This window comes from Monodelphis domestica, chromosome 4, assembly GCF_027887165.1.
Source record: "Monodelphis domestica isolate mMonDom1 chromosome 4, mMonDom1.pri, whole genome shotgun sequence".
NCBI lineage: Eukaryota > Metazoa > Chordata > Mammalia > Didelphimorphia > Didelphidae > Monodelphis > Monodelphis domestica.
In genome coordinates, this window is record NC_077230.1 from 105,117,491 (window position 1) to 105,130,690 (window position 13,200).

At 41.0% G+C, this 13,200-nt stretch overlaps 3 non-coding genes across 3 annotated transcripts; 2 read left to right on the forward strand and 1 right to left on the reverse strand.

Moving 5' to 3' along the window:
* Nucleotides 1–75: 75 nt before the first annotated feature.
* LOC130454169 (U1 spliceosomal RNA) lies at nt 76–239 on the forward strand. The gene has a single exon (XR_008911842.1). It is a non-coding gene; the product is annotated as a U1 spliceosomal RNA (small nuclear RNA).
* Nucleotides 240–9,901: 9,662 nt separating this feature from the next.
* On the forward strand, nt 9,902–10,092 carry LOC130454233 (U2 spliceosomal RNA). The gene has a single exon (XR_008911904.1). It is a non-coding gene; the product is annotated as a U2 spliceosomal RNA (small nuclear RNA).
* Nucleotides 10,093–10,674: 582 nt separating this feature from the next.
* Nucleotides 10,675–10,836, reverse strand: LOC130454223 (U1 spliceosomal RNA). Its single transcript, XR_008911894.1, has one exon. It is a non-coding gene; the product is annotated as a U1 spliceosomal RNA (small nuclear RNA).
* Nucleotides 10,837–13,200: the final 2,364 nt, after the last annotated feature.

Consider the following 13,200-nt stretch of genomic DNA (forward strand, 5'->3'; position numbering starts at 1 on the left):
TAGTAGTAGTGTTAGTCGTCATGAGTTTATGGTGCGTGTGTTTGTAAGGGTTGTGTGCGCGTGTGGAGGGAGAGCATACTTACCTGGCAGGGGTGATTCCATGATCACGAAGGTGGTTTCCCCAGGGCGAGGCTTATCCATTGCACTCCGGATGGGCTGACCCCTGCGATTTCCCCAAATGCGGGAAACTCGACTGCATAATTTGTGGTAGTGGGGGACTGCGTTCGCGCTCTCCCCTGATTCTTCCGTCTCCAAAAAGCAGCATGTTTGTTTCCCCTGCAGTTACGGTTGCTTTAAGAGGAGCCAAAGCAGCGTCTGCTTCCTTTTTCCAACGCAGGGCCTTCTCGTTTTCATCCTCCAAGTCTCTCCTCGCGCCCTGAGAAGTTGCCAAACGAACCCGGAGCCAGCCGACGGTCTGGTGTTCTGGAGAGTTGGGGCAGTCCCACCTACCCGCAACTGAGCTCTCCGGGACTTCCTCAGTTCTTTGTCAAGCCAGCCCTGGAGAGAGATTCTACCGGGGAATGAAACGTGATTGTGTTCTAACCGATTCATTTGGTGCACGGTGAAATTAGGTGACCAAGGGAATCCTTTAGCAGATTTTGGTTTGGAGTTCATTTTTTTTTCCAACGAACCAAAGTTTTATTTTCTCTTCCCACCCCCTCACCCCCTCAGTGTTGGGAAGACGAGACAAACCAACAAAAAGTGTTAACTGGTAGACAAGTCAAACAAATCTCCTCATTGGCCATATTCCCCAAATGCATCTCATTGCTCACCCCGAGTTCATTTTTAATGCTCGTCATTCAGTGAGTGGGCTAGGGGAATCCAAGTCTGGCCGGAAGAAGGGCTTGGTGATTGACTATTGACTATTTGCAACCCAATCCTTGGCTGGTGGGAGGGCCTGCTTGTTCTATTCATCATTTGTTTTGTTCTGGGATACCAAAATCGTTTCTAATGATGGTGAATAAACAAAATGGTGAATTAACAAAACCTCATCTCAAAACATCCACTGATTCATCTCATACCGTGACAAAATCAATTTTGTTCAGACGAACATAAAAGCATGTGCACAGAGAGATGGCTGTACTGCTGCAGCCCTGCCCACTAGATAACCAGTTTTACTAGAAACCAACAAGGAACTGCGTTTTTAAAATACAGTTCTTGTTTGGATCATCCCTTGTTTAGATCATTCCTCTTGGGGGGGAAAAAGTCTGCTGATCTCTTTAGAAATATATTTTAAGGCCAAATCTTCTGCTAGCTATTCCTTCCCTCAGGGTGTGTTCAGAACGTAGTACTAAGCCTCTGGCTGCTAAGGTGAGCCCAGGGTTGGCAAAAATTATTCACTATGATGATCAACTAATGATCATACTATATTGCTGTTATTGTGTTCAGTGTTCTGCTAGTTATACTCCATTGTGCATCAGTTTGTGTAAATCTGCCCAAGGTTTTCTGAAATTATCCTGCTCATCATTTCTTATAGCACAGTAGTATTCCTTTACAGTCACATACTACAACTGGTTCGAGCCATTCCCCAACTGATGGACACCTCCTCAATTTCCAATTCTTTGCCACAACAAAAAGAGCCACTATAAGTATTTTTGTACAACTACATCCTTTTCCTTTAAAAAAAAATCTCTTTGCATATAGATGAATAATGGATATAGATGAATAATGTTGTCACAATGTGACAAGGAAATCACTTTAAAAGACTGATATATATTAATTTAGGTCGCCAAGGAATTCAGCTATGTAATTCCTAAATGAAAGACATTATGAAGTTCGATCACAGGGGATGCACAGTTTTATAGACCTTTGGGCATACTTCTAAATTGCTCTTCAGAATGGATGGATCAGTTCACAACTTCACCAACAGTGCATTAGTGTCCCAGTTTTCCCACATTCCCTCCAACATTTATCATTTTCCTCTTCTGTTGTGTCAATCTAATAGGCATGAGGGAGCACCTATAGAGTTGTTATAATTTACATTTCTCCAATATATAATATAAATACTATCATATTATATAATAAGTAATATTGGCAATACATTGTACTTACTATTAATAATATAAAAGATAGATTTTGTTATTATTGCTAAATAATAACATTTATAAATAATAATAAATTCTCTAATACAGAGAGGAGAGGGAGGATGGGAGATACCTGAGAATTTTAATGTAAAAGACCAGCAAATAAAAATCATTATTTAGAGTGTTGTCCCATATGATTATAATAGCTTTCTTTGGTTTATTCATCTGAGAACTGGCTGTTATTTTCTTTGACTATTTATTAATTGGGAAATGACTTGTAATCTTCTAAATTTGACTCAGTTCTCTATATATTTGAAAAGTGAGGCCTTCATCAGAAACACTTGGTGTAAAAAATTTTGCTATGAAGTTTATGTCTAGTTGGGCCTCCAGGTTATTTTATATATCCTCTGATAGAAAATACCACTTCCTAGAGGTTCTGGAACCCATTCTTTATCTTGTGCTTTAAAGTTTGGAAAGCATTACAAAAAAACAAACAAACTGAGAAAGGTAATTTGTTCACATATTTATTATTTCCACTTAAACAGAGGAGATTGAGGCTCCATTTCCTCAAGATCACAAATCTAGTCTTTGTTGGATTAGGTCTCCACTCTGAATTTAGGATTTTTGGGATGAATATACATAATCTACCCAAAGTGTTGTGACAGTTATTTTTCAGTCAATCTGAAATAGAACAGCTTTTAGGCAAAGCTCCAGGCCAATGACAGGTTTATTGAGAGAGACCAGTGTTTCTCAGCAAAGCTGAGTCATTGGTTATCCTTCCAACCTAAGACAATTGAGAGTTTTTCTCCTTTTTTTATATCCTAACATTACCCAAATATCATTCAAGATCCTATCCCAACATTCAACCAGCAATCCTAGATCTCAATGAACCAAGAGGTTCATTTAGAATGGCTGGATGGACAGACGGTGCCTTTAGGATGAATGGGTGGGAGATTCCTTTTCTAGCAGTAATTTGGTGCTATATTATTTTTTTTAACTGGATCATACGTGTATTAACACTCAAAACAATATATTATTCACTTTTTAAATAGAGTAATCTTTTAAAACCAAAACCCCACCTCATATACCCATATACCCAAGTGATAAATTATATGTATTCTTCTGCATTTCTAGTCGCACAGTTCTTTCTCTATGAAGGGTTGCCTGTAACCACTTATTAATATATTTGTGGGAGGACACCTGAGAAGGAGAATTGGAAACTGAGGGGAAATGGGTGAAGGGATGGGGGGGGGGGTGACATAATAAAGGAAGAAAGACTCAGAGACAAAGAGTTGAACAATATGGGCTCCATCGTGCAAGCTCCTCTTGATGGTGTTATAGAGAGATCTGCAGGTGTTCCCAAACTTTCATTGGAGAATTGAGGAATGTGGAGTGGGAGGTAGCTGATGAATATGTGACATGACATAGGATTTAACATTGGCTCAATTGAAAATCACATAATCATAGAGGAGGAGGTTAATCAAACATGGGACTTGGTATGGAACATGGTCCAACAAGGAAGTAGTTAGGATCCTGTGGCAGCTAATGTCCTGCCCAGAAATTCTTTTGACCTTAGGACTGAAGATTTGGAAATACAATAATCAAGAAGTAACATGATCATGAGTCTGGTATATGAGCACACAGGTTACAATATCAATTCATCAATAATACTTTCATGATGATAATATACCTGGGATGCCACACTCTAGATGAGGATAGCATTCTTTCTCAAAAGTCTCTCAGAATTGTTCTAGATTGTTGCATTGCTATTAGTAGCAATATCTGTTATATTAGATTGTTCTGTTTATCTCACTCTGAATCAGTTCATGTAGGTCTTTCCAGTTCTTAAGGAAATCAACCAGTTCATCATTCCTTATAGCACAATAGTATTCCATCTGGGTGCTATATTCTTGAAGAAGTGTCTCAGCTTCTTATTGAGGTTAGGATGGTCTTTGGTCTGACACACTGGCAAAATCTCCCCTTTAAGGCATCTCCAAGGCCCTCACTACTCATCAGTCTAGTCATGAGTTATATGATTGATACGCTTTCCACTTACTGGATGTATCATACCCTACTACAAAATGCTAGATGATGTAAAAAGAGGAAGTAGCTAGATATAATACACGGTTTTGACTTTTCCCCTATAAAATGCAATTACTGGATTTCTATAAATCTTAATATAATTCTGTTAATTGCTCATTAATCATTGTCCCAGATTAATCACGAAATACTGATTAATTGTGATCACTGTGAATGGGGGGGGGGGGAGGGGGTTGAGGGATTCTCTTTTGCTCTTCAGTGTCTACTTCTCCTTTCCTCCCAAACCAGTTATGTGTGCTTCTTGAGACTCAAACCTACCTGGATGACATTTCCTCCATTAGGATTTTTTTCTGCTCTACAGAGGGGAACACCCCCTCCCCCTCCCCCCCCATTCCCCCACCCCAGTCTTCTAAGAGCATTTTGTTTAGAATTATACCTTGAGATCTGAAGGCAGAGTCAAGATGGTGGTGTAGAGGCAGCGAAAAATCAGACCTCTGAAAACCCTTCTTACCGATTACAAACTAAATGCTTCTAGGGAACTGAAAATCAAACCTAACAACAAGACAGAGCCAAGGAACTCTCCTGCTGGACTCAACTTAAAAGGTACTCCCCCCCCCCCCCAAGTCTGAATTCGAGAACACTCCGGTTTAAGGGGAAGGAAGGTCACAGGCCCCTCCCCTACCTAGAGCACTAAGCCTCCAGTGGCAGCTGGAACCTCTGGGCAAGCAAGGGTGCTGGTCTGGAGGGAGTACCTTGTGGGCAAAGCTGTGCCAGGCTCAGAGTGTCAAACACAGGCAGTGGGGAAGCAGTTGGAGAAGAAGTGCAAAGTGGGCAGCCTAGTTGCAGCAGCAGAGACACTCCATATTGCCCCTGCGAGGTTTTGGCCTCGGGGCACATTCAGCTCAACCCAACTGGACTTAATCCCATCAAAGCCTTCAGAGGGTTGGGAAGCTCAAGCTCCAACACCCCTCCCCCACAGACTAAGATGAGAGATTTGCTGACTAAGCTCCAAGGGTGAAGGCTGACAGAAAAGCCCCAAATCACAGACCCAACAAAAAAATGAGAGGAGCAAGAGTGCAGACAACTGCATGGAGTAAAGATGGGGTAAATATGAGCAAACAACAGAAAAAGAAAAAAGAAATTACAATTGACAGCTTCTATATAGGCAATGAACAAAGAGCAAACGAAACAGAGAAAGATGAGGGAACACCAAGCAAAAAAACAGAAACCCCAGCTGTTATGCAGTAAAAATCAACCGCCCCTCACTCTGTATGGGACAACAGACTGTCCCACAACAGAATGTTCTGTGCAAATCCCCAGGAGCTACAGGGCCCCTAGGCATGCCAACAATAACCCACTAAATACAATAACCCAATAAACCTTTCATGTCTGTCCAATCGCCCACCGGATATGCCTTTCATACATCACCCACCTATTATGCTAAACTAGCCAACATCATTAACAGGATGTTCCAGGTGTCCCCCATCAAGTAACTCGACTATGACTGCTTTAACCAATATAATCTCCACTCTGCCTCTGCCTCTTTGGAACCCCTTGATTGGGCTCCCCTAGTGTTGCTAGTAATAAACTTCCCCATGCCTGAATTGAATTGTCGCCATGTGCTCCTTGGGGTGGTCTTCCACTAGGACCCTAACACAGCAAATTGGATACAGGCTTTGGAAGAACTCAAAATACAATTCAAAACACAATTAAGAGAGGCTAAAGACAACTGGAAAAAGAACTTAAAAAGCAAGATAAGTCATCTGGAAACAGAGGCACTTGAACTAAAACAAGAAAATAGTGTCTTGAAAGCCAAAATTAATCAGCTTGAAAATGAGACAAAGGAAATGAAAGATCAGAAGAAGGATGACCAAAAAGCCAGGGATGAAATCCAGTTTTTAAAAACCAGAATACAACAACACTATAAAACAAAAACCAAAAGAATGAAAAAATTGAGGAAAATATGAAGCACCTCATTCTAAAAAGACTAGAAAGGGAACAAATTAAAAACTCTCAGATGAAGACTAAATTAGAGATCATAAAAATCAAAGGAGAAATTAATAAAATTGAAAGTCAAAGAATATTGATTTAATAAATAAGACTAGAAGCTGGTACTTTGAAAAAACAAATAAAATAGACAAAGTACTGGTCAATCTAATCAAAAAAAGGAAAGAAGAAAACCAAATTGACAGTATTCAAGATGAAAAGGGAGACCTCACCTCAAATGAAGAGGAAATTAAGGCAATCATTAAAAACTACTATGCCCAATTATACGGCAAAAAAATATGGAAATCTAGGTGATATGGATGAATACCTATAAAAATATAAATTGCCTAGACTAACAGAGGAAGAAATAAATTACCTAAACAATCCCATATCAGAAAAAGAAATTGAACAAACCATCAAAGAGCTCCCTAAGAAAAAATCCCCAGGGCCAGATGGATTCACAAATGAATTCTATCAAACATTCAAAGAACAACTAATCCCAAATATATACAAACTATTTGACAGAATAAGCAAAGAAGGAGTTCTACCAAATTCCTTTTACGACACAAACATGGTACTGATCCCAAAGCCAGGCAGGTCAAAAACAGAGAAAGAAAACTATAGACCAATCTCCTTAATGAATATACATGCAAAAATCTTAAATAGGATACTAGCAAAAAGACTCCATCAAGTGATCATGGGGGTTATTCACTATGACCAGGTAGGATTCATACCAGGAATGCAAGGATGGTTCAATATTAGGAAAACCATCCACATAATTGACCATATTAACAATTAACAAATTAATTAACAATTAACAAAAATCAGATGATTATCTCAATAGATGCAGAAAAGACCTTTGATAAAATACAACACCCATTCCTATTGAAAACACTAGAAAGCATAGGAATAGAAGGTCATTTCCTAAAAATAATAAACAGTATATATCTAAAACCATCAGCCAACATCATCTGCAATGGGGATAAACTAGAAGCCTTCCCAATAAGATCAGGAGTGAAACAAGGATGCCCATTATCACCTCTATTATTTAACATTGTACTAGAAACACTAGCAGTAGCAATTAGAGAAGAAAAAGAAATTGAAGGTATTAGAATTGGCAATGAGGAGACCAAGCTATTATTCTTTGCGGATGATATGATGGTTTACTTAAAGAATCCTAGAGAATCAACCAAAAAGCTAGTTGAAACAATCAACAACTTTAGCAAAGTTGCAGGATGCAAAATAAACCCGCATAAGTCATCAGCATTTCTAGATATCTACAACCCAGTTCAGCAGCAAGAATTAGAAAGAGAAATTCCATTTAAAATCACCCTATACAAAATAAAATACTTAGGAATCTATCTGCTGAGACAAACACAGGGACTATAGGAACACAACTACAAAACATTCTCCACACAATTAAAACTAGATCTAAACAATTGGAAAAACATTGACTGCTCATGGGTGGGACGAGCTAACGTAATAAAAATGACAATCCTACCCAAATTAATTTACTTATTTAGTGCCATACCCATTGAACTACCAAAAAACTTTTTTACGGAATTAAAAACACACACACACACACACACACACACACACACACACATACACACACACAACAACAACAACAACAACAACAACAACAACGTTCATTTGGAAGAACAAAAGATCAAGGATAACCAGGGAAATCATGAAAAAAAAAAACTGCAAAGGAAGGAGGACTTGCAGTCCCAGATCTCAAACTATACTATGAAGAAGTGGTTATCAAAACAATTTGTTATTGGCTAAGAGACAGAAGGGAGGATCAGTGGAATAGACTTGGCGTAAATGACCTCAGCAAGACAGTCTATGATAAACCCAAAGATCCCAGTTTTGGGGACCGAAACCCACTTTTTGATAAAAACTGCTGGGAAAATTGGAGGACAGTATGGGAGAGATGTAAATGTAAAATCAATAATTTTGATATGAATAATATGATCATCAAATTAAAAAGGTTTTGAACAAACAAAACCAATGCATCCAAACTTAGAAGGGAAGCAACAAATTGGGAAACAATCTTCATTACAAAAACCTCTGACAAAGGTCTAATTACTCAAATTTATAAAGAGCTAAACCAGTTGTACAAAAAAAAAAATCAAGCCATTCTCCAATTGAAAAATGGGCAAGGGACATGAATGGGCAATTTTCAGTTAAAGAAATAAAAACTATGAATAAGCACATGAAAAAGTTTTCTAAATCTCTTATAATCAGAGAAATGCAAATCAAAACAACTCTGAGGTATCACCTCACACCTAGCAGATTGGCTAACATAACAGCTATGGAAAGTAATGAATGCTGGAGGGGATGTGGCAAAGTAGGGACATTAATGCATTGCTGGTGAAGTTGTGAATTGATCCAACCATTCTGGAGGGCAATTTGGAACTATGCCCAAAGGGTGATAAAAGACTGTCTGCCCTTTGATCCAGCCATATCACTGCTGGGTTTGTACCCCCAAAGAGATAATAAGGAAAAAGACATGTACAAAAATATTCATAGCTGCACTCTTTGTGGTGGCCAAAAATTGGAAAATGAGGAGATGCCCTTCAATTGGGGAATGTCTGAACAAATTGTGGTATCTGTTGGTGATGGAATACTATTGTGCTCAAAGGAATAATAAAGTGGAGGAATTCCATGGGGACTGGAACAACCTCCAGGAAGTGATGCAGAGTGACAGGAGCAGAACCAGGAAAACATTGTACACAGAGACTGATACACTGTGGTACAATCAAATGTAATGAACTTCTCCATTAGTGGCAATGCAGTGATCCTGAACAACTTGGAGGGGTCTATGAGAAAGAACACTGTCCACATTCAGAGGAAAAACTGTGGGAGTAGAAACACAGAAGAAAAAAACTGCTAAATGAACATCCTAATGCAAATACCAACAACACGGAAATAGGTTTTGAATCAAGGACACATGTCATACCCAGTGAAATTGCCCTTCAGCTACGGGAAGGGCGGAGGGAGCGGAGGGAGGGAAATAATATGATTCTTGTAACCAAGGAATAATGTTCTAAATGGACTAAATAAATAAATTAAAATAACTTAAAGAAAAAAAGAATTATACCTTGACTCATATTCTCTTTATGTTTCGGGGTGATTCCATCCTTTCTAGCTCTTTGAAGGAAGGCATCATGTGTCATATCTTGCTATATTCCTTACCTCTCCTCCTGCCAACTAATACTTCAGGGCCTAATACATAGTGACTGTACTAAGTTGAATTTCAGGGTGCTTTTCATGTGCATGTTCCCATACACTGATGAGACAGCACAAGGGATAACAGTCGCGATATGTATATTAGGGTGAAGAAAACGAAGGTTTTAAAAAATGTAGGGAACTGCAGAACTCAGAATACGGGAGGTTTGGGAAATGCCGGTTTCCCTTCAAGGTGGTGGAGGGCGCCGCCTTGACTCCTCTTCAGAGAGGTGGGTTTCTCCGCAGCTTTTGGGAGGCGCTAGAAAAAGAAAAGGAGGCAGGAGAAATGTCAGAGAAAGGGAAATGGGGGAAAAGTAGGTGAGCTATGCAAATGTTTGAGCAACGCCTGGGGCAAGGGCTTCTGGGTGGTGGAGAGAGAGAGTGTGTGTCTTCTTGGTGGAAGAAAGTGCTCCATTCTTCTGGAAAAAGCGTGTTTTCTGCGGTGTTTTTATAGACAAGGGCTGCTCGCTTCAAAAGGCTCGGGCGTGTGGGGCTGTCTTGTGTTGTGAAGGTGGTAGCTGGTTGCGGGTGACGGCTGTGCAGTGTTTTTGTAGTCGCCTTGTGTGTTAAGGGTGTCGTTGTGGAGGGTGTCGGTGGTGGGGGGAGGGCGTGTGGTTATCGCTTCTCGGCCTTTTGGCTAAGATCAAGTGTAGTATCTGTTCTTATCAGTTAATATCTGATACGTCCTCTATCCGAGGACAATATATTAAATGGGTTTTTGGAACAGGGAGTCGGAATAGGAGCTTGCTCCGTCCACTCCACGCAATCAACCTAGTATTGCAGTACTTCCAGGAACGGTGCACCTCCCTCCCGGAAATAATCTTCCTGTCCTAAAGAGAGATTTTTAGGTTGCATTTTGTGTGCTCTGAACTCTTGGTTGACTCTTTTAGGAATGCAGGGTTGTTTTTCCCCTTTTTATTTCTCTTCTTAGTGTCCCTTTCTCTTATCAAGCTCGACATACTACCTAACAAGTTTGACGTCCCCTGGGGGGATCCGAGGAGACTCCAATGAGGAAAGTGTTACCAGGTGTTAAACCATGGTTGTTAAAAAGAACGACGACGACGTTTAAAACTGAAACTTTAATTTTTGGCTGTCCAGGATTTGGTAATCCTGGTACCATTCAGCCAAGGACAAAACCACTAAGCATTCTTGGAGAAGGACATCTGAAAGGAGGACTACTCCTGCTAGGGAGGAATAAATAAGGATAATCACACACACACACACAATTCAGGTATTACATCTAGAAGCAACATTTGGGAATAAACCAAAGGGGCAGGAACCCGCATTAGGGGAAAAACTAGGACTGGGGCAGCAGGCCAATTGTCCTAGAGAAAGAAGAACCAGCCTGAGAAGAACAGAAAAGGAACTGCTTTTGAAGAGCTAGAGAATCAGGGAGAGAGCGCGAAGCAGTCCCCCACTACCACAAATTATGCAGTCGAGTTTCCCGCATTTGGGGAAATCGCAGGGGTCAGCCCATCCGGAGTGCAATGGATAAGCCTCGCCCTGGGGAAACCACCTTCGTGATCATGGAATCACCCTGCCAGGTAAGTATGCTCTCCTTCACACGCGCACACAACCCTTACAAACACACACACCATACACTCACGACGACGACGACCACTACTACAACAACAACAACAACAACAACAATAACTACTACTACTACTACTACAACTACACACTCATAAACTACACACTCCACAAACACCCCCCACCATCCCGACAAAAAGCCCCTCCCGTCCTCAAAATTCTTCTTTCACACACAGACCAACTGCTTACACCAAACAGGCCCAGAAGGCTTCTCATTTGCATACTAGTCACCTCTTAGTGATGTCACACAACAAACCTGACCCGGGTGACACTGCCATCTAACGTTCAAAATTCTGAAAAGAATCTAAATGTAATCATGTGTATATTTAACTTACTGAAAGTCTGTGCACATTAAACACTAATTGAATAAAAATAATGTGAGGCAGTGTCACTTTGGACAACCTCAGTGACACATTCTGTGAGAGTGAGACATGACTGCCAGTGTGTGTGATACTTTGAAAGAGCAGAAAGCCCACTGGACTTGCTGTCCCCAAACCACCACTGAAATCTCCCCTGGGCTACTAACCACCTATGTAACCTTGGGGTTTTACACGGAAAAGTGAGGACCTTCTCCTAACATGGGCCAAAAGATCCTTTCCTGCTCAAGATCATACCACCTTGATTCACATACTCCTCTCTCTCACATACTCTCTCTCTCTCTCTCTCTCTCTCTCTCTCTGTCTCTCTCTCTCTCTCTCTCTCTCTCTCTCTCTCTCTCTCTCTCTCTCTCTCTCTCTTTCTCTCTCTCTCTCTCTCTCTCTCTCTCTCTCTCTCCTCTCTCTCTCTCTCTCTCTCTCTCTCTCTCTCTCTCTTCTCTCTCTCTCTCTTTCTCTCTCTCTCTCTCTCACACACACACACAGACATGAATGGATCAGCCATTCCCCATTTGATGAGCATTCTCTGGTTTATAGTTCTCTGTCACCACTCCACCCAAAATCTGCTGTCAATGCCTTTGTGCCTAAGAGTGCTTCCCTCCTTGATCTCTTTTGAGCTGCAAGCCAGGGAAGGATATCATCACTTCATCCAAGAATCTCTTGAGATGGAGAATTTGGGGAACTGCTGGAGCAGGCTCTAATACCATCATTCTCTAAATTCACCATTAATGTTGGGAGAAAATGAAGCATTCTTAAGTCACTGAAGAGTTCACAGGAGGAACACTAGAATAGCAAGGACATGCAATCATAGCTTCCCTGGATGTGGTCCTACCAGCTTCCATCAGATGAGGTCATCTCTAGTCTCCAGAGTGGCATGGTGGTGAAGATCATGGTGCTTGGAGTGGTCTTTGAGGAACCCAGAAGTTTGTGGGGTCTAAACTCCTGGTGATTGGGACTTCTTAATGTCTTCAGTTGGCCAGTAACTGAAGGACTGGTATCTGAATTTGGATTCTCAGATTCCAAATCCCATCCCCATTCCCTTCTATCATTCCTTTTGTTTGTGTGTGTTTGCTTACAGAGATGGGGGAGGGGGGATCAGTTTCATTTCCTTTCTAGTCATATTCAATAAGCAATGTCCTAAGGAACACGTTTCTACATACATCATGTGAGACAATAGGATCAAAAATAGTCATACACAGACTAAAAACAAAAGGAGGGTTTTCCCACCTCTCAGCAGAGAGGTGGAGAATGAGTCAGAAGCTTCCACATGCCCAATGAATGGGGTGAGAGAGAATTGTTTTTGATTCAATCGGTTTAGGTGTTATAAGAGATGGCTTTGTTTTCTGATGGAGGACGGAGTGGGCCTCTTGTAGTGTTACCAGAGAGAAAAGAAAAAGCATCAATGAAACAATTTAACATGCATGCTACAGAGAAAGAAAAGACAAGTTTATATGCAAGCATAGACATAGAGAACAAGCTTTGAGAGAAGCATACTGAGTTAATTTACCTTCTTTGAAAAAACAAAACCCAAAGTATACTGTAATTCAGGGTGTGTCAGGCAATGCTCTGTCATTTTGTGTTGGTATATGGAAATGTTCATATTTGTCAAGTTCATAGTAAAACCAAATTGTAATTTAAAAAATCAGGAGAGGCTGGGCACTTGGGCTGGAGAATCTAGACAGGTGTTATGTGGAAGGTGGTGCCTGAAGAGAGTCTTGAAGGGAAACCAGGGACTTTAAAGAGTGGCAGAGGAGGAGGGAGTGCCATGGCAGACATGTCTCAAGGGAGACAGCCCAGAGAAGACTCCGAGGAGGAGATTGAGGTTCCTGTGTGAGAGGCAGCAAGAAGGGGAGTTTGGCTGAAGTGAACAGAGGACAAGAAGGCCGGTGGGGGGGGGGGGGGGGGGGGCTGAGTAAGGCTTGACGGGAAAGGTAGGTTGGGGAGAGTTTGTG